This window comes from Ranitomeya imitator, chromosome 5, assembly GCF_032444005.1.
Source record: "Ranitomeya imitator isolate aRanImi1 chromosome 5, aRanImi1.pri, whole genome shotgun sequence".
In the NCBI taxonomy this organism is placed as follows: domain Eukaryota; kingdom Metazoa; phylum Chordata; class Amphibia; order Anura; family Dendrobatidae; genus Ranitomeya; species Ranitomeya imitator.
This window is the reverse complement of record NC_091286.1, coordinates 459,611,726-459,632,939: the sequence shown is the minus strand read 5'-3', so window position 1 is coordinate 459,632,939 and position 21,214 is coordinate 459,611,726. Positions and strand designations below refer to the sequence as shown.

The 21,214-nt window shown below is 43.5% G+C and overlaps 1 protein-coding gene across 2 annotated transcripts in view; it reads right to left on the bottom strand.

Annotated features, from left to right (window-relative positions):
* The window catches only part of GNB4 (G protein subunit beta 4), a 197,955-nt gene extending 181,360 nt beyond the window's left edge, over positions 1 to 16,595 (bottom strand). Inside the window, exon 1 of one of the 2 annotated variants that reach the window (XM_069727269.1) lies at positions 16,451 to 16,595. The gene's annotated coding sequence lies outside the window, so the exon portion shown is untranslated. The remainder of the gene's footprint in view (positions 1 to 16,450) is intronic. The other variant, XM_069727270.1, reaches the window with a different exon arrangement.
* Positions 16,596 to 21,214: the final 4,619 nt, after the last annotated feature.

Genomic DNA, 21,214 nt, shown 5'->3' with positions numbered 1-21,214 from the left:
GCCGACCCCGCACAGGGGTCGGATCGGGTTTCATGAAACCCCGACTTAGCCAAAAGTCGGCGACTTTTGAAAATGTTCGACCCGTTTCGCTCAACCCTAACCATTACTATATGAAGGGATAGAGAGAGCTACTATTACTATATGGAGGCAGAGAGGGGGAACAATTATTATATGGAGACTTAAGAGATGGACACTACTATATGGAGGCACAGAGGGGGCACTGTTAATAAATAGAGGCAAAGAGAGCGGGGGCACTATCACTGTATGAATACACAAAAAGGGATACTATTTTTGTGTGGGGCAGCAGCCAGGGCCATATTCGGCCAATGCCTGTGGCAACGGTAAATTGAAAACAAGACTGGTCCCCCCTCCACTTCGCCGTAGTAAATATCAAAGCAGGTCACCTCATCATGCGGCAGTATGGAGAAGGTGAGAACTGTGTATTTACACTGGATAACTGAGGCTTTTAAATTACTGCTGACCAGCTATAAGTATATAATAGCCTGTTTAGAGAGGCCGACAGTGCTTTCATGTGAACAGAATTATCATCAACATGCTATTTTCTCTCTACCCCCACGACGGCACCACAGCGAGAGGGGATCCGCCCCATCAGGACAGGAAACCTACAGATAAAATGGTGGTACCCCTCTTCCGCATCAGTTGGTTTCCTGTCCCGAGGGAACCATACAGCTCCAGCGTACCTCTGTCACTGCAGATTCCCGGGCCGGTCAGTTCGGTGCAGGCAGGAGGGTTCCCTGCCTCGACTGGGGCAGTTTCCGAAGCACCACCGCAGGGTCAGCGGGCCCTTGAGGGTGTGCGGGGAGAGGTAGCAGAAGAAGGAACAGAAGACCACCTCTCCCGGCGTCCCTCATGGCTCCATGTTCCGGAACTCCGGAACTAGAGGGCGCACGCGCGAGATAGGCGGCCACGATGCATTACTGGGTAATCCAGTACTGAGCATGTGCGGGATCCCGATGACGTCGGGCGCGCAAAGCATTGCTGGGAACGGTGTAATGGAGGAAAGTAAAAAAATTACACTTGACAGCATGGAACTTGAAAGGTCACTTTTAAAGGGAAGGTACCGTGTTTGTAGATCATTAATAAATCACTGTAATGTAGCATAACATGCTGTTATAACCCAGATTTGAATGCATGTAAAACAGATTCCGTGTGTTATATGAGTAGAAAGAAGGCACTGGGGGCTGACATCTTGGTTTTGCAGCAGTAGCAGGGCCCTATCAGTGTCAGATTACGGCACCCCATGGACATAGGAGATAATAGACCGGCACTGACCCTATCTCTAACATTGCAGCAGCATTAGCAGTGAGCTGGGCACGCCTCTGTGGGCTGCACAGCTCACTGCTGTAGGTGTGACTAGCTGCCATTTTATTATAGCCCAGTGCTATCTGCCGAGCTTCACTTACTCTCTATCGCAGGACAGAAGAAGCACTCATTGCTCCTCTGTACTCCAGGCAGGCATGTCCTGGGCAGACATCCTCTGCTCTCACACGCTGCCCTGTGTGCTTCCCTCTGCTCTGTCTCCGCCTCCCCACTTGCACACAGTCCCAGTGATCTCCGGTAAACTGCAGTCTCCCCCTGTGTCGCTCTCCCTCTCTGTGCGGCGTGGGGGGGGTCTCTGTGCGGCGTGGGGGGGGTCTCTGTGCGGCGTGGGGGGGGGCTCTGTGCGGCGTGGGGGGGGGGCTCTGTGCGGCGTGGGGGAGGTCTCTATGCGTGTGTGCAAGTATCGTCCAATGGGACTACAAGTCCCATCGGACGATGCCTGCTACAATGACAGTGATTGACACATTAGCCAATTATGGGACAGTAATAGTCCCATCATCCGGCTAATGTGTTGAATGAAAAAAAAAAAATACTCCATACATACTCCATATATACTCCATACATACGTGCTACATACATACATGCATGCTACATACATGCATGCTACATACATGCATGCTACATACATGCATGCTACATACATGCTGCATATATATACGAGCTGTCACATATACGAGCTGTCACTCTGATGCAGTAACTGCTGGTGACAGCAGGTCACAGGGCAGTCACACACAAAATGGTGCTGCCCTGTGATGCTGCTCTTCATTCTTACTGTTGGAGCAGTAACTGCTGACATCACCATTTCCCTCCCCTTTTGGGTGGTCTAATATCCCTGGGGCAGAGCTGTTAAATCTTACTATAGCTGCTTGAGGTCTAAAACGGAAAATGCTCCCCCTAGTGGTAAATATGTATATTTGTAGATAAATATATAATATTTTTCATATAGAAATGTTTGCAAACAGTGCAAACATTGCATTAATACATTTTAATTACTATTTTAAGCTTAATTTCACAAAAAAACAAAATACAAAAAAACTGGTGGCACCTTCCCTTTAAGCAATAAAGGATTCTCCCCAAATTTAATTGCCGCCCTCCAAAAAAGCAGAAAACCGGTAACTACCAAAACATAGAATTTGGAAAAAATGTATCTTAGTGCCGGGTGCTTCCTGGGATGGGGAGGTTCCACTTACGGCTATATTAGAATTTTTACAGAAGGGCCTAGAACAGGGGCTGGCCACAAATACCTTAGAAGTTCAGGTTGCAGCGCTAGGTGCCCTGTATAATTATAACTTGGCAGGGAACAAATGGGTAGATAGATTTATCAAAGCTGCAAGTAGATCCGAACCCATCTTATCTCGAGGTGTTTCCCCCTGGGATCTAAATTTGGTCCTCTCAGCTTTAACAATGGACCCTTTTAAACCCCTATCAGAAGCCTCGCTGAAACTATTGTCCCTTAAAACCTCCTTACTAGTGGCCTTAACTTTGGCTCGCAGGGTCAGCGATATTCAGGCTCTATCGGCTTATCCACCCTTCACCCAATTTTTAGAGGATAGAGTGGTCCTTAAGATAGACCCGGCTTACATCCCAAAAGTGGCATCTCGTTTTCACAGGGACCAGGAGATAACTCTCCCTGCTTTCTGTCCCAACCCCAAAAATAATAGGGAGGAAGCTTTACACACCAGAGTCGTGAGGAGATGCATAGTCAAGTATCTAGCAGCAACACAGGAGTGTAGGAAGGACAGGTCTCTTTTTGTCTGCTTTCAGGGACCACGGAAAGCATTCAAGAGTACACTCGCAAGGTGGATAAGGAATGCCATCACACTGTCATACTCCTCTCATGGAGCAGCCGTTCCGGAGAAAATAAAGGCTCACTCAACAAGATCAGTGGCAACTTCCTGGGCAGAAAGAGCCGGAGCCTCGATAAAACAGCTATGTAGAGCCGCTACTTGGTCCTCCCCTTTACATTCTTCAATCACTATCGGCTGGATCTAGCCTCCTCTTCAGATCTTACTTTTGGCAAAAGGGTTCTGGAGGTGGTGGGCCCACCCTAGTCTGCATATCTCTGCAATTCTCTTCGTGGTGCCATCATGGGGGGTGAGAGAAAAATATAGTTACTTACCGATAACGATATTTCTCTGACCCCATGACGGCACCTGTATATTCCCTCCCTTCACGCGTGGGTGTGCACATCCAGCTATGCAATTGTTTAGTTATCCAGTTAGTAAAACTGTCACGCGGTGCTTCCGTTCAGTAATAATATAAGTATTTAATGTAATTAGTGATGTCTTTAACCTGATAGTTCCTTTAATGCTCTGTAAAACAACTGATGTGGAAGAGGGGTACCGCTTTTTATCTGTTGGTTTCCTGTCCCGACGAGGCGGATCCCCTCTCTCCGTGGTGCAGTCATGGGGTCCGAGAAATACCGTTATCGGTAAGTAACAATATTTTTGTGTGTGCATGGAATAGCATTGTTCTCGACAGCACATATTTATACAGGACATTGTGCTACCTAGAACAATGACATTTAAAAATCATTTTGACCAACAAACGAACATTATGCCTGTAATCTGGTGATTGGCAGACTATTTATGTAATGAAATATTCAGTTCTCGATTATAGTCTAAAGTAAACACGCTCTTTAATTGTGAACAGATTGGTGGGGGTCCGGGTCATAAGACCTCCACTGATATGTGTTCATATACTATTGGTGATTCTGATGCTGCATTCATGTACTAATGGTAGTTCTCGTGTTGTAATTTGGTACTGATGGTGATTCTTGTGATTATGCATGTTCTGATGGATGGTGATTTTGGTGATGAATTAATGTATTGATGAGATAGTTTAGATAATGTATTTACAGATGGTGGTTCTGTTGCTGTTTAACTGTACTAATGATAGCGGTAAGGCTTATTCCTGTATTGATAATGGTTCTGATGCTGTATTTATGTACCGATGGAGGTTATGGTGCTGTATGCATGTCTTGATGGTTATGATCCTATATTACTGTAGATTTAGTAATCTATCATTAGACTTGACAATAGAGTATTATAGTTTTAGTCAGTAGCGTAGCTACCTGGGGCAGAGGAGTCCATCGTCCCGGGCCCGGTGCTCAGAGGGGGCCCATCCGGAGCTACGCTACTGTAACTGTATCGGCGCGCGCAGCCAGCAATGGGCCCCCCGCCCATCACCGCAAGGTCAGCTGTTTTGGCATTTAGCCGCTACAGCTGACCGCATTGATGAGGGAAGGGGCGCTGCGCTCCTTCTCCCATCATCCCCCTGTCAGATGAGTGGGAGCTCGGAGCATCGCTGGAACAAGGAGGAAGAGAGGTGAGTATTTGTTGTTTTTTTATGGGGGCTGCCTTATACTACAGGGTCTGCCTATAGGGCTGCTGCCTTATACTACAGGCTCTGTCTATGGGGGTGCTGCCTTACACTACAGGGTCTGCCTATGGGGTGATGCCTTATACTACAGGGTCTGCCTATGGGGTGCTGGCTTATACTACAGGTTCTGCCTATGGGGGTGCTGTCTTGTGCTATAGAGTCTGCCTATGGGGTGCATTATACAATATAGAGTAGGCCTATGGGGAGTGCATTATACTATATTTAGGACGATCTGGTACAATATACTATATGGAGGCTATCTAGGGGGCCATCATTCAGTGTGGAGATTACAGTGAGGGGGCATCATACAGTGTGGGGATTACATTGAAGGGGCCATCATACAGTGTTGGAGCCATCAAACAGTTTGGGGGCTACTAAGGGGCCTGTATACTGTGTGGGTGGTACTATACAGTGAGGGGGCATTATACTGTGTATAAGAGAGCATCATACTGTGTATAGATAGGGGAGCTGTACAGGGAGGAGACTCGGGACAATATTAAATGTAAAGTGGGCACTTATTGTTTTAGGGGAACTCAGGTTACTGTGACTGTCAAAGGGGCACACAAGGCATTAAAACTTTCTAGGGGGTAAAATATGGGCACTGTTTTCTAGGGCACTTGCACCCGGCATTACTATATTATAGAGGGTCGCTTTAGAATTTAGAAGGCACAGAGAACCACACAGCAGGTGCAGTAATAGGGACACATACGGCAGCAGCAGCTCAGTATTGGGGTATCAGCAGGATGAGGAGTTTGTGCAGGTTAAGAATAGATGGTGATGGCTGGAATATGAGAAGTGAAATATGTCTTTATTGTATTCTCTGCAGCCGAGTCGTGGCTGGAAGAAGTTGTCATGTCGGTCTGGGCCAGATGGAAAAGACGGGAAAAGTGAACGATTCCATCAGAAAGAACGTCAGCGGTAAGACATTATCTGCAACTGTGCTGTGATCTCTTATATGTTCTGCAGGGCTGGTATCTACCACTGACCATATGGCGGTAATATCCACGTTGGTCTTTATATTGAGATTATCTTCAGTAACAGCGCGGTCATCTGCTGAGGTTCTCCTCCACTATTAGGGTGCTTCACCCAGTTGTAATCAAGGTTGCCTGGTTAGGGGCCCACTGAGAAGTTTCGCCCCCTTGAACCAAAACCCTAGCTACGCCTCTGATGTTAGTATACTGTCTGCTGTACAACTGTTCAATTAAAAGACTGAAAATACAGCTCTCTGAATGAGGCCATACAGTTGGGAAAATAAGTATTTGATCCCTTGCTGATTTTGTAAGTTTGCCCACTGACCAAGACATGAACAGTCTATAATTTTAAGAGTAGGTTAATTTTAACTTTGAGAGATAGAATATAAAAAATTAAATCCAGAAAATCACATTTATACAAAATTATTTGCATTTTGCAGTGAGAAATAAGTATTTGATCCCTTACCAACCATTAAGATTTCTCAACTCATTACCTGCATTAACCCCTTCATGACCAGGGGATTTTTCGTTTTTCCGTGTTCGTTTTTCGCTCCCCTCCTTCCCAGAGCCATAACTTTTTTATTTTTCCGTCAATTTGGCCATGTGAGGGCTTATTTTTTGCGGGACGAGTTGTACTTTTGAACGACATCATTGGTTTTAGCATGTCGTGTACTAGAAAACGGGGAAAAAATTCCAAGTGCGGTGAAATTGCAAAAAAAGTGCAATCCCACATTGTTTTTTTGTTTGGCTTTTTTGCTAGGTTCACTAAATGCTAAAAATGACCGTTATGATTCTCCAGGTCAGTACGAGTTCATAGACACCTAACATGACTAGGTTATTTTTTATCCAAGTGGTGAAAAAAAATTCCAAACTTTGCTAAAAAAAAAAAAAAAAATTGCGCCATTTTCCGATACTCGTAGCGTCTCCATTTTTCATGATCTGGGGTCGGTTGAGGGCTTATTTTTTGCGTGCCGAGATGACGTTTTTAATGATAGCATTTCGGTGCAGATACGTTCTTTTGATCGCCCGTTATTGCATTTTAATGCAATGTCGCGGCGACCAAAAAAACGTAATTCTGGCATTTCGAATTTTTTTCCCGCTACGCTGTTTAGCGATCAGGTTAATACTTTTTTTTAATTGATAGATCGGGCGATTCTGAGCGCGGCGATACCAAATATGCGTAGATTTGATTTTTTCTTTATTGATTTATTTTGATTGGGGCGAAAGGGGGGTGATTTAAACTTTTATGTTTTTTTTATTTTTTTCACATTTTTTTAAACTTTTTTTTTTCACTTTTGCCATGCTTCAATAGCCTCCATGGGAGGCTAGAAGCAGGCACAACGCGATCGGCTCTGCTACATAGCAGCGATCTGCTGATCGCTGCTATGTAGCAGAAATGGAGGTGTGCTGTGAGCGCCGACCACAGGGTGGCGCTCACAGCCACCGGTCATCAGTAACCATAGAGGTCTCAAGGAAATCTATGGTTACAATATACAAGCATCGCCGACCCCCGATCATGTGACGGGGGTCGGCGATGACGTCATTTCCGGCCGCCCGGCCGGAAGCGGTAGTTAAATGCAGCTGTCTGCGTTTGACAGCGGCATTTAACTAGTTAATAGGTGCGGGCAGATCGCGATTCTGCCCACGCCTATTACGGGCACATGTCAGCTGTTCAAAACAGCTGACATGTCCCGGCTTTGATGCGGGCTCACCGCGGAGCCCTGCATCAAAGCAGGGGAGCCGGCATCGGACGGTATAGTACGTCCGATGCCGGTAAGGGGTTAAAGACAGCTGTCTTATATAGTCACCATTATAAAAGACTCCTGTCCACAGAATCAATTAATCAGTCAGACTCTAACCTCTACAACATGGGCAAGACCAAAGAGCTTTACAAGGATGTCAGGAACAAGATCATAGACCTGCACAAAGCTGGAATGGGCTACAAAACCATAAGTAAGGCGCTGGGTGATAAGGAGACAACTGTTGGTGCAATTGTAAGAAAATGGAAGAAATACAAAATGACTGTCAGCCCACATCGATCTGGGGCACCATGCAAAATCTCACCTCATGGGGTATCCTTGATCATGAGGAAGGTGAGAGATCAGCCTAAAACTACACAGGGGAACTTGTTAATGATCTCAAGGCAGCTGGGACCACAGTCACCAAGAAAACCGTTGGTAACACATTATGCTGTAAAGGTTTAAAATACCGCAGTGCCCGCGATGGCTCCCTGCTCAAGAAGGCACATGTACAGGCCCGTCTGAAGTTTTCCAATGAACACCTGGATGATTCTGTGAGTGATTGGGAGAAGGTGCTGTGATCAGATGAGACAAAAATTGAGGTCTTTGGTAATAACTTGCCGTATTTAGAGGAAGAGAAATGCTGCCTACGACCCAAAGAACACTGTCTGCAATGTCAAGCATGGAGGTGAAAACATTATGTTTTGGGGGTGTTTCTCTGCTAAGGGCACAGGACAACTTCTCTGCATCAATGGGAGAATGGATGGAGCCATGTACCCTAAAATCCTGAGTGACAACCTTCTTCCCTCTGCCAGGACATAAAAAAGGGTTGTGGTTTGGTATTCCAGCAAGACAATGACCCAAAACATACAGCCAAGGCAACAAAGGAGTAGCTGAAAAAGAAGCACTTTAAGGTCATGGAGTGGCCTAGCCAGTCTCCAGACCTTAATCTCACAGAAAAAGTATGGAGGGAGTTGAAGCTCCGAGTTGCCAAGCAACAACCTCAAAATCTGAATGATTTAGAGATGATCTGCAAAGAGGAGTGGACCAAAATTCCTCCTGACATGTGCGCAAACCTCATCATCAGCTACAAAAACATCCAATTGCTGTATTTGCCTACAAGGGTTTTGCCACCAAGTATTATGTTGTTTGCCAGAGGGATCAAATACTTATTTGTCACTGCAAAATGCAAATGAATGTACCGTATATACTCGAGTATAAGCCTAGATTTTCAGCCCATCTTTTGGGGCTGAAATTCCCTCTCTCGGTTTATACTCGAGTCATACCCAGGGGTCGGCAGGGGAGGGGGAGCGGGGGCTGTCTAATTATACTCACCAACTCCTGGCACAGTCCCTGCACGTCTTTTCCCCGGCGCCGGCAGCTTCTTCCTGTACTGAGCGGTCACATGGTACCGCTCATTACAGTAATGAATATGTGGCTCCACCTCCCATAGGGGTGGAGCCGCATATTCATTACTGTAATGAGCGGTAACCGTGACCGCTCAGTACAGGAAGAATATGCACTGGCGGGAGAATCAGGGACTGCACCGCGCCAGGAGCAGGTAAGTATACAGGGAGGGGGAGCGCAGCGCTGCGCGATATTTACCTCTCTTCGTTCCGATGCGGCTCCGTCATCAGCGTCCTCTGGCTGTGACGCTCAGGTCAGAGGGCGCGATGACGTGGTCAGTGCGCGCCCTCTGCTGAACGTCAGTGCTAAACAGAGCCGCACCCTAACGAGGAGCAGGTGAAAGTGCCGGGGTCCTGAGCGACGGAGAGGTGAGTATGTGATTTTTTTTTTTTATCGCAGCCACAGCATATGGGGCAAGTGACTGTATGGATCATCTTATGGGGCCATAACAATTGTGCAGCACTATAAGGGGCAAGTGACTGTATGGAGCACCTTATGGGGCCATAACAATTGTGCAGCACTATAAGGGGCAAGTGACTGTATGGAGCATCTTATGGGGCCATAACGATTGTGCAGCACTATAAGGGGCAAGTGACTGTATGGAGCATCTTATGGGGCCATAACATTTGTGCAGCACTATAAGGGGCAAGTGACTGTATGGAGCATCTTATGGGGCCATAAGATTTGTGCAGCACTATAAGGGGCAAGTGACTGTATGGAGCATCTTATGGGGCCATAACAATTGTGCAGCACTATAAGGGGCAAGTGACTGTATGGAGCATCTTATGGGGCCATAACATTTGTGCAGCACTATAAGGGGCAAGTGACTGTATGGAGCATCTTATGGGGCCATAACATTTGTGCAGCACTATAAGGGGCAAGTGACTGTATGGAGCATCTTATGGGGCCATAAGATTTGTGCAGCACTATAAGGGGCAAGTGACTGTATGGAGCATCTTATGGGGCCATAACATTTGTGCAGCACTATAAGGGGCAAGTGACTGTATGGAGCATCTTATGGGGTCATAGCATTTGTGCAGCACTATAAGGGGCAAGTGACTGTATGGAGCATCTTATGGTGCCATAACATTTGTGCAGCACTATAAGGGGCAAGTGACTGTATGGAGCATTTTATGGGGCCATAACATTTGTGCAGCACTATAAGGGGCAAGTGACTGTATGGAGCATCTTATGGGGCCATAATATTTGTGCAGCACTATAATGGGGCAAGTGACTGTATGGAGCATCTTATGGGGCCATAACGATTGTGCAGCACTATAATGGGGCAAGTGACTGTATGGAGCATCTTATGGGGCCATAACGATTGTGCAGCACTATAATGGGGCAAGTGACTGTATGGAGCATCTTATGGGGCCATAACGATTGTGCAGCACTATAATGGGGCAAGTGACTGTACGGAGCATCTTATGGGGCCATAACGATTGTGCAGCACTATAAGGGGCAAGTGACTGTATGGAGCATCTTATGGGGCCATAACATTTGTGCAGCACTATAAGGGGCAAGTGACTGTATGGAGCATCTTATGAGGCCATAACATTTGTGCAGCACTATAAGGGGCAAGTGACTGTATGGAGCACTTTATGGGGCCATAACAATTGTATAGCACTATAAGGGGCAAGTGGCTGTATGGAGCATCTTATGGGGCCATAACGATTGTGCAGCACTATAATGGGGCAAGTGACTGTACGGAGCATCTTATGGGGCCATAATGATTGTGCAGCACTATAAGGGGCAAGTGACTGTATGGAGCATCTTATGGGGCCATAACATTTGTGCAGCACTATAAGGGGCAAGTGACTGTATGGAGCATCTTATGGGGCCATAACAATTGTGCAGCACTATAAGGGGCAAGTGACTGTATTGAGCACCTTATGGGGCCATAACAATTGTGCAGCACTATAAGGGGCAAGTGACTGTATGGAGCATCTTATGGGGCCATAACACTTGTGCAGCACTATAAGGGGCAAGTGACTGTATGGAGCATCTTATGGGGCCATAACATTTGTGCAGTACTATAATGGGGCAAGTGACTGTATGGAGCATCTTATGGGGCCATAACGATTGTGCAGCACTATAATGGGGCAAGTGACTGTACGGAGCATATTATGGGGCCATAACGATTGTGCAGCACTATAATGGGGCAAGTGACTGTATGGAGCATCTTATGGGGCCATAACGTTTGTGCAGCACTATAATGGGGCAAGTGTCTGTATGGAGAATCTTATGGGGCCCTTATTACCCTTTATGCAGGATTATATGGGGCATATTTTAATATGGAAATAGGCCCATCAAACTTTATGGAGCATTATATGGGGCTCCTGATTCAATATGGATATTCAAAAACACAACCTACTGATATCTCAATTAATTTTACTTTTATTGGTATCTATTTTTACTTTTGACATTTACCGGTAGCTGCTGCATTTTCCACCCTAGGCTTATACTCGAGTCATTAAGTTTCCCCAGTTTTTTTTGTGGCAAAATTAGGGGGGGGGGGGGTCGGCTTATACTCGAATATATATGGTATATAATTTATATAATGTGATTTTCTGGATTTTATTTTTCATATTCTATCTCTCAATGTTAAAATTAACCTACCCTTAAAATTATAGACTGTTCGTGTCTTTGTCAGTGGGCAAACATACAAAATCAGTAAGGTTTCAAATCTATATTTCCCCTACTGTATATATTAGTCGAATAATGCCTAACATACACTGTAGATAGATGTTCGATCATTCAGGCAGCTACTATCTTGCTCGACTCTCTAATATACAAGTGAGTTCGCTTTAACATTGGTGGTTTCGGTTGATGGTATTCGAATGTGTAACGGAGACTTGACTACCATCTATAGCGTATGGGCACGTTTAGTCTAATTTACCAGTAGGGGGCATGACCACTTAAAGTGCCTAGATTAGCATGAGTGCAAAATATGGCCCTGGCAGCAAGCGAGACATTATCTCTGCTTAGGGCACGATGGATAATTACCATATATACTCGTGTATACTCGCCAAGTTTTTCAGCACATTTTTTATGCTAAAAAAGACCCTTTTCGCTTATACTCAAGTGGGGGTCCCACAAGACGGAGGGGGAGCAGCAGTGAAAGAGCAGGTCACAGGAGGCAAAAGTGGGCTCCTGTGGCTAACACCTGTGCCCCATGCTAAAGGGAGATTAATATTGACTGCTTTCCATGCCCATGGGAGTGGAGAGCAGTGAATATTAACTTCTCTTTAATAGCGGGCACACAGTAACCTCAGCCGCCGGCTTCCTGCAGCTGCTGGGCTCTGAAGTGTACTCGCTACTTAAGGGAATGAATAATCACTGCTCTCCACTCCCATTGAGAGAAGTGAGTATTATGGCAGCTGTGCACTTCTTGTAAGCAACGCATGACATCACTGGGATGAGGTGGCATTGCATACCAAGTCAGGGATGAGGGTACTTGCATACCATGATAGGGATGAGGAGACCATGCATACCAGGCTTATACTCGAGTCAATAAGTTTTCGCAGCTATTTGTGGTAAATTTAGGTGCCTCGGCTTATATTTGAGTCAGCTTATACTTGAGTATATATGGTATAACAATATGTGGTTTGTGTAGAGATAGGAAAAAGTTAGGAGGATGCTAGAAAAATTTGAGCCAAAATAAGTCTGTGTGTTACATTCTGCAGAGACGAGTACTGTATTGAAAAAGTAATAATGGCAGTCTGGATTGAATGGAGACGAAAAGGGAAAGTGAACAATGACAATTGGAGAGAACGTCACCTTGAGGCCATTATTTATCTGTGCAGAACTGGTATCTACCACTACATAGCCACTGTATGGTAGTAATGTCTAAGTACGTTGGTTTCTGCTAATAAGCATGGTGGTTTTATTTGATCACTATTCTTTGTTATTAATATGTGGTTATGACTTGGTGGTATTATGTGTCCCTTAAAGCATTCATGGCAATATTGGTCTTGATACAGTGTTTTTTTGTGAATGATCAGTATGTTGGTGATTTTCGGTCATATTTGGTTAATATGAAGTGGTGGTATTATTTTTCCCTTATATAGTGGTATTATGGTAATATCGGTCTGAGTATAATGGTCTTTGTTCAGTAACAGTATGGTGATAATACTTGTTATTGGTATAGTGATATTGTTTGGTGTATGCATCACTTAGAAAAGGAAGAAGGTGGAGAAGGTAAAAGGAATCCCACCTATTGAACTTACTCCCACTCTTCCACATATCCTAGATTTCCCTACATTTTTCGAAATGGCTCTTACTCCTAAACCATATTCTTTCATAAGTAATAAGTTTACTTAACCTGTCGCTACAATTCCACTCACTGGTACAATTAAGAATCCCCATTAATATATTATGTGGAAGGTTAAGCTCAAGTTCACTCTCAAGTTCTTTAAAAAAAAACAGAGTTCCACAGGCCAAATGTGCAAAATTTGAGCCCAATATTTCCGCCTAGTAGGTCTAACTATTCATTTTGCGCAGCACATCTGTAGTATAACATATTCTATGAACTAATTTAAACTGGGTCAGTCTGTGAATCTTATTTCAGGAAATCCGACAGCAGATTTTTGCCATGTAATTTGAGAGCAACACAATGCACGGGCTGAGACCCTTAGTCCAGCGATGCATCACTTACTGACCTGTGAGCTGCTGTTTCAATAAATCAGTGCTATATCAGCAGGAGATCATCACTACAGGACTAGATGACACGTGCATTCTGGTCAACTAGTTCTCTGTAACCCCAACTCCACTCTTGATTAGCAGCTTTCAGTCAATGAGTACATAGAAAGCTGCCAATTAGTGGTGTGTACGGGGTTAGACATAAGCACTCCTACATCTGCAGCAGAGAAAACAGTGATTGGACCAAAACGACAGCAAACTGGCCAGCAAGTGATACATGGCTGGAATCAGAGTCTCTGCCCCTACATCATGCTGCTCTCAGATTACATAGCAAATTCTGCAGACATATTCCCTTTAAAGATGACTTCTCAATATCCCCCAGCATGTTCTTCCAGTTAGAACTATCCAATCCATCCTATGTCCTTCGGCCAACTATAGCAAGTGATCAATACAGTGCTTTCATTGAGAACTCTAAAAATCCTTTTAGAAATACAGGACATTTATTTAACCCCTCTATGTGTTTGTGTTACATAGAGAGCACACATTGGGAATGTGACTTTGCTCTTCCCTAGCTTATAAAGCAAAGGTCCACATTCTGTTTGCTCAATACTTTAGACTTACCACTACATTTTTTAACACAACTATGGGAATTTGTGTCCAATCAGCCCAAAAAATGTATTCAAGAATCCCTTCAATGGATCTACAAGCTCGCATATCACAGATTGAGATAACTGGGCATTACTCACTCTCCCCAGGTCCAATCACTGACATCATGTATACAGCGCAGCAGCCAATCGGCGAGTTCAGTGGCTAACGCCGTGTATTTGGGCAGAGCCGCTGCGCCCACAGATTGGCTGCAGGGCTGTTGATATGACGTCAGGGAAGTGTGGGAAAAGTACGCCTGGTTCCAGAAACGGAAACCCCTTAATCTAGGTTTCATTGAAACACTGACGTGCAGCCATTATTTGTTACGTTAGGTATAAAGGCGGAAATGCGTTTAAATACGCAGCTGTCGTTTTTACATATTGCACTATAAATCTTCAAAACCAAAAGACAAATATCATCTCTTCCCTATTTACACAGAACAATTAAATACCGCACACTTTCACTTCGAACAGTCCTTTTGCCCTGACTTCCTGTTACATCAAATATTCATTACATATAATGGTCATTTTATTTCGACTTTACTCAATACTTCTTGTTACCCCACACGAATTACTGGTAACATATATTATTATTATTATTATTTATTGTTATAGCGCCATTTATTCCATGGCGCTTTACATGTGAGGAGGGGTATACATAATAAACAAGTACAATAATCTTAAACAATACAAGTCATAACTTGTATAGGAGGAGAGAGGACCCTGCCCGCGAGGGATATATAATATTGCCATTGCGCCATATCCAGATGCGTTCCGATACACTTACTGCCATGCACACTGTGTTATTGTGACTTTATAGGTCTTATATATCTTGCATGTGAAGGTATAAACTGTCTTTATTGGAGGGTGGAAATATCACGGTACCCCAAAAGTTGGACGGTCACTTTACATTAATTTAGATCCATCTCCTGGAGACAATGATGGGAAATTGAGATCTGATTTGTCAGGACTGGAGCCAAGGAGGAAAATCTATAAATGTCATAAAAGTTCGTTTTTCGCTTTATTCAGCATCCACCCTGCATGATAATAAGATGAGCTGGATCAGTGCCACAATCTATAAATAATAGGTAGATTTTAATAATACAAGCATTACTGAAGCTACAATGTGCGCCCCCTGTATGATCGAGGGCACTGTCTATACATGTCACTTTCGTCAGTGATCTCTCTCATTTCCCAAATTGCTGCAAATGCAGAATACGGCACAGAGAATAGAAGAAGTGATCGCAACAAATCCAGCCCCAGGTTCATGTGTGCCGGTTATTTGGCATAGAATAAATGGCGTTATGTACAGCTATCTCACCACGCCTCTTCTTAATAGCAGGAAAACAGGGAAATTGACACAACGGGTTCAGAAACAGGATTAATGTGACACATGAGGATGAGGCACGGCTGGGAAGAGCGATACATTACACATCTGCCCCCTATATGCAGTATATATACAGTATATCAATAGCATTTATTCTTAGAGCACCACTGATTCCATAATATATATCTATATATAGATAATAGTGATGAGCCAGCGTAGATCTATATTCCTGGGCATCCTGACCCAAATTATCCACTAAGCAACGGACAGGATTATATACATATCTAGACATTATATATATATATATATATATATATATATATCACATTAAATGATGTAATCCTCCCTCCTAAAGTGACATCACATACAGTATATCAATACATTTCTATATTTTCCTGTACAAAAAAATTATATATATATATATATATATATATATATATATATAAAAACTATATATATATATATATATATATATATATATATATATATATATCTCACATTGAGTGATGTAATCCTGCCCCCTGAAGTGGCACCATGCACATGGGCACACCCACAGCGCACACAGATATCCAGCATCTAGATGTGTCTCCACTGTGTCACTATGATAAGCAGCAGGAAAGATCTGTTACCTCTCCCCCCTACAAGGATATCCTCCCATTACATAAATCACACTCAGCATTGCAGTCCCTCCCTGTGCAACATTTCCTGATGCATATATACAGATGTCTGTGCCAATGTGACACACATATATATATATATATATATATATATATATATATATATATATATATGTGTGTGTGTGTGTGTGTATATATATATATATATATATATATATATATATATATATATATATATATATATATATATATATATTTGTGGATTCCCATAGAGTGTTTACAGCCCCACATCTACTATCCCTCTGCACCCCCATACCAGCCAGGATCAATGCTGCAGCTCTCAGTGCCCCCCAATACCCCAGAGATGCAGGGGGGCCCTTACCTACAGGCTATGGAAGGCTGTGGATCGCATGTACTTGTGTTCTCCAGCTGAGATCCTTTTGTCCTGTCTCTCGTCTGCTGGAAGGGAAGCTGATGGAAGGAGGCAGTGGAATGGATGCTTTCATGCTCCTGCCCACCCAGACCGCACAGGATGCTGGGTCTTGTAGTTTCCATGCTCAGTATCACTCCCATCCTAGGGGCTGGACCCACTGCCCTGCTCATACAGGGGGCTGATGTGCTGATCCTCTATGTAGCCCCTGGGAGCCCTTGCTACATGTCTATTACATAGTAATAAAGTCAAAGGTTACTATTACTTACATACAATGTATACTGTGCATATTATAATCTCTAGCTTACGATGCTGAAGTTGGTTTCTTATTCAGCAGTTTCTTATTCGGCTATTTTTTATTTTCTGTTTTTTTCAGGTTTTGGTATAAAAATAAACCATTCTGAGTATATAATAATATGCGGTCATGTGTCCTTTTGTGAATACACTTAAAAACAGATACAAAATTTAGAAGGCTGGCACAAAAATGGGCATCAAAGTGGGCACTGAGGTATGGTATTGAAGGGGTTAAATGCCTTTGTGCCACTGATTTAACACCTGATTTACATATTTACTGATGCCCCACATGAAATGCATGTCACTCCAGCCTGGCACAAATGGGTTCTGGGCATCAAAACTGGCATCAAAGTGGGCAGAGAACCAATTTTCACACATGCGAATAAGTAACAGCTATTTTTAAGGGGTTAAATGCCTTTTTGCCACTGATCTAACACCTGATTTACATACCTACTGATGCCCCACATGAAATCCATGTCACTCCAGCCTGGCACAAATGGGTTCTGGGCATCAGAACTGGCATCAAAGTGGGCAAATTGCACATTTTCACAGATTTGAATAAGTAACAGCTATTTTTAAGGGGTTAAATGCCTTTGTGCCACTAATCTAACACCGGATTTACATACCTACTGATGCCCCACATGAAATCCATGTCACTCCAGCCTGGCACAAATGGGTTCTGGGCATCAGAACTGGCATCAAAGGGGGCAAATTGCACATTTTCACAGATTTGAATAAGTAACAGCTATTTTGAGGGGGTTAGATGCCTTTGTGCCACTGATATAACACCTGATTTACATACCTACTGATGCCCCACATGAAATCCATGTCATTCCAGCCTGGCACAAATGGGTTCTGGGCATCAGAACTGGCATCAAAGTGGGCAAATCACCCATTTTCACAGATTTGAATAAGTAACAGCTATTTTTAAGGGGTTAAATGCCTTTGTGCCACTGATATAACACCTGATTTACATACCTACTGATGCCCCACATGAAATCCATGTCACTGCAGCCTGGCACAAATGGGTTCTGGGCATCAAAACTGGCATCAAAGGGGGCAAATTGCACATTTTCACAGATTTGAATAAGTAACAGCTATTTTTAAGGGGTTAAATGCCTTTGTGCCACTGATATAACACCTGATTTACATACCTACTGATGCCCCACATGAAATCCATGTCACTCCAGCCTGGCACAAATGGGTTCTGGGCAACAGAACTGGCATCAAAGTGGGTAAATTGCACATTTTCACAGATTTGAATAAGTAACAGCTATTTTTAAGGGGTTAAATACCTTTGTGCCACTAATCTAACACCTGATTTACATACCTACTGATGCCCCACATGAAATCCATGTCACTCCAGCCTGGCACAAATGGGTTCTGGGCATCAAAACTGGCATCAAAGTACTCAAATCACCCATTTTCACAGATTTGAATAAGTAACAGCTATTTTTAAGGGGTTAAATGCCTTTGTGCCACTGATCTAACACCTGATTTACATACCTACTGATGCCCCACATGAAATCCATGTCACTCCAGCCTGGCACAAATGGGTTCTGGGCATCAGAACTGGCATCAAAGTGGGCAAATTGCACATTTTCACAGATTTGAATAAGTAACAGCTATTTTTAAGGGGTTAAATGCCTTTGTGCCACTAATCTAACACCGGATTTACATACCTACTGATGCCCCACATGAAATCCATGTCACTCCAGCCTGGCACAAATGGATTCTGGGCAACAGAACTGGCATCAAAGTGGGCAAATTGCACATTTTCACAGATTTGAATAAGTAACAGCTATTTTTAAGGGGTTAAATGCCTTTATGCCACTAATCTAACACCTGATTTACATACCTACTGATGCCCCACATGAAATCCATGTCACTCCAGCCTGGCACAAATGGGTTCTGGGCATCAAAACTGGCATCAAAGTACTCAAATCACCCATTTTCACAGATTTGAATAAGTAACAGCTATTTTTAAGGGGTTAAATGCCTTTGTGCCACTGATATAACACCTGATTTACATACCTACTGATGCCCCACATGAAATCCATGTCACTCCAGCCTGGCACAAATGGGTTCTGGGCATCAGAACTGGCATCAAAGTGGGCAAATTGCACATTTTCACAGATTTGAATAAGTAACAGCTATTTTTAAGGGGTTAAATGCCTTTGTGCCACTGATATAACAGTGACATGGATTTCATGTGGGGCATCAGTAGGTATGTAAATCAGGTGTTAGATAAGTGGCACAAAGGCATTTAACCCCTTAAAAATAGCTGTTACTTATTCAAATCTGTGAAAATGTGCAATTTGCCCACTTTGATGCCAGTTCTGTTGCCCAGAACCCATTTGTGCCAGGCTGGAGTAACATGGATTTCATGTGGGGCATCAGTAGGTATGTAAATCAGGTGTTATATCAGTGGCACAAAGGCATTTAACCCCTTAAAAATAGCTGTTACTTATTCAAATCTGTGAAAATGGGCGATTTGCCCACTTTGATGCCAGTTCTGATGCCCAGAACCCATTTGTGCCAGGCTGGAGTGACATGGATTTCATGTGGGGCATCAGTAGGTATGTAAATCAGGTGTTATATCAGTGGCACAAAGGCATTTAACCCCTTAAAAATAGCTGTTACTTATTCAAATCTGTGAAAATGTGCAATTTGCCCCCTTTGATGCCAGTTCTGATGCCCAGAACCCATTTGTGCCAGGCTGGAGTGACATGCATTTCATGTGGGGCATCAGTAAATATGTAAATCAGGTGTTAAATCAGTGGCACAAAGGCATTTAACCTCTTAAAAATAGCTGTTACTTATTCAAATCTGTGAAAATGGGCGATTTGCCGCCTTTGATGCCAGTTTTGATGCCCAGAACCCATTTGTGCCAGGCTGCAGTGACATGGATTTCATGTGGGGCATCAGTAGGTATGTAAATCAGGTGTTATATCAGTGGCACAAAGGCATTTAACCCTTCAAAAATAGCTGTTACTTATTCAAATCTATGAAAATTGGTGATTTGAGTACTTTGATGCCAGTTTTGATGCCCAGAACCTATTTGTGCCAGGCTGGAGTGACATGGATTTCATGTGGGGCATCAGTAGGTATGTAAATCAGGTGTTAGATTAGTGGCACAAAGGCATTTAACCCCTTAAAAATAGCTGTTACTTATTCAAATCTGTGAAAATGTGCAATTTGCCCACTTTGATGCCAGTTCTGATGCCCAGAACCCATTTGTGCCAGGCTGGAGTGACATGGATTTCATGTGGGGCATCAGTAGGTATGTAAATCAGGTGTTAGATAAGTGGCACAAAGGCATTTAACCCCTTAAAAATAGCTGTTACTTATTCAAATCTGTGAAAATGTGCAATTTGCCCACTTTGATGCCAGTTCTGTTGCCCAGAACCCATTTGTGCCAGGCTGGAGTGACATGGATTTCATGTGGGGCATCAGTAGGTATGTAAATCAGGTGTTATATCAGTGGCACAAAGGCATTTAACCCCTTAAAAATAGCTGTTACTTATTCAAATCTGTGAAAATGGGCGATTTGCCCACTTTGATGCCAGTTCTGATGCCCAGAACCCATTTGTGCCAGGCTGGAGTGACATGTATTTCATGTGGGGCATCAGTAGGTATGTAAATCAGGTGTTATATCAGTGGCACAAAGGCATTTAACCCCTTAAAAATAGCTGTTACTTATTCAAATCTGTGAAAATGGGCGATTTGCCCACTTTGATGCCAGTTCTGATGCCCAGAACCCATTTGTGCCAGGCTGGAGTGACATGGATTTCATGTGGGGCATCAGTAGGTATGTAAATCAAGTGTTATATCAGTGGCACAAAGGCATTTAACCCCTTAAAAATAGCTGTTACTTATTCAAATCTGTGAAAATGGGCGATTTGCCCACTTTGATGCCAGTTCTGATGCCCAGAACCCATTTGTGCCAGGCTGGAGTGACATGGATTTCATGTGGGGCATCAGTAGGTATGTAAATCAGGTGTTAGATTAGTGGCACAAAGGCATTTAACCCCTGAAAAATAGCTGTTACTTATTCGCATGTGTGAAAATTGGTTCTCTGCCCACTTTGATGCCAGTTTTGATGCCCAGAACCCATTTGTGCCAGGCTGGAGTGACATGGATTTCATGTGGGGCATCAGTAGGTATGTAAATCAGGTGTTAGATAAGTGGCACAAAGGCATTTAACCCCTTAAAAATAGCTGTTACTTATTCGAATCTGTGAAAATGTGCAATTTGCCCACTTTGATGCCAGTTCTGTTGCCCAGAACCCATTTGTGCCAGGCTGGAGTGACATGGATTTCATGTGGGGCATCAGTAGGTATGTAAATCAGGTGTTATATCAGTGGCACAAAGGCATTTAACCCCTTAAAAATAGCTGTTACTTATTCAAATCTGTGAAAA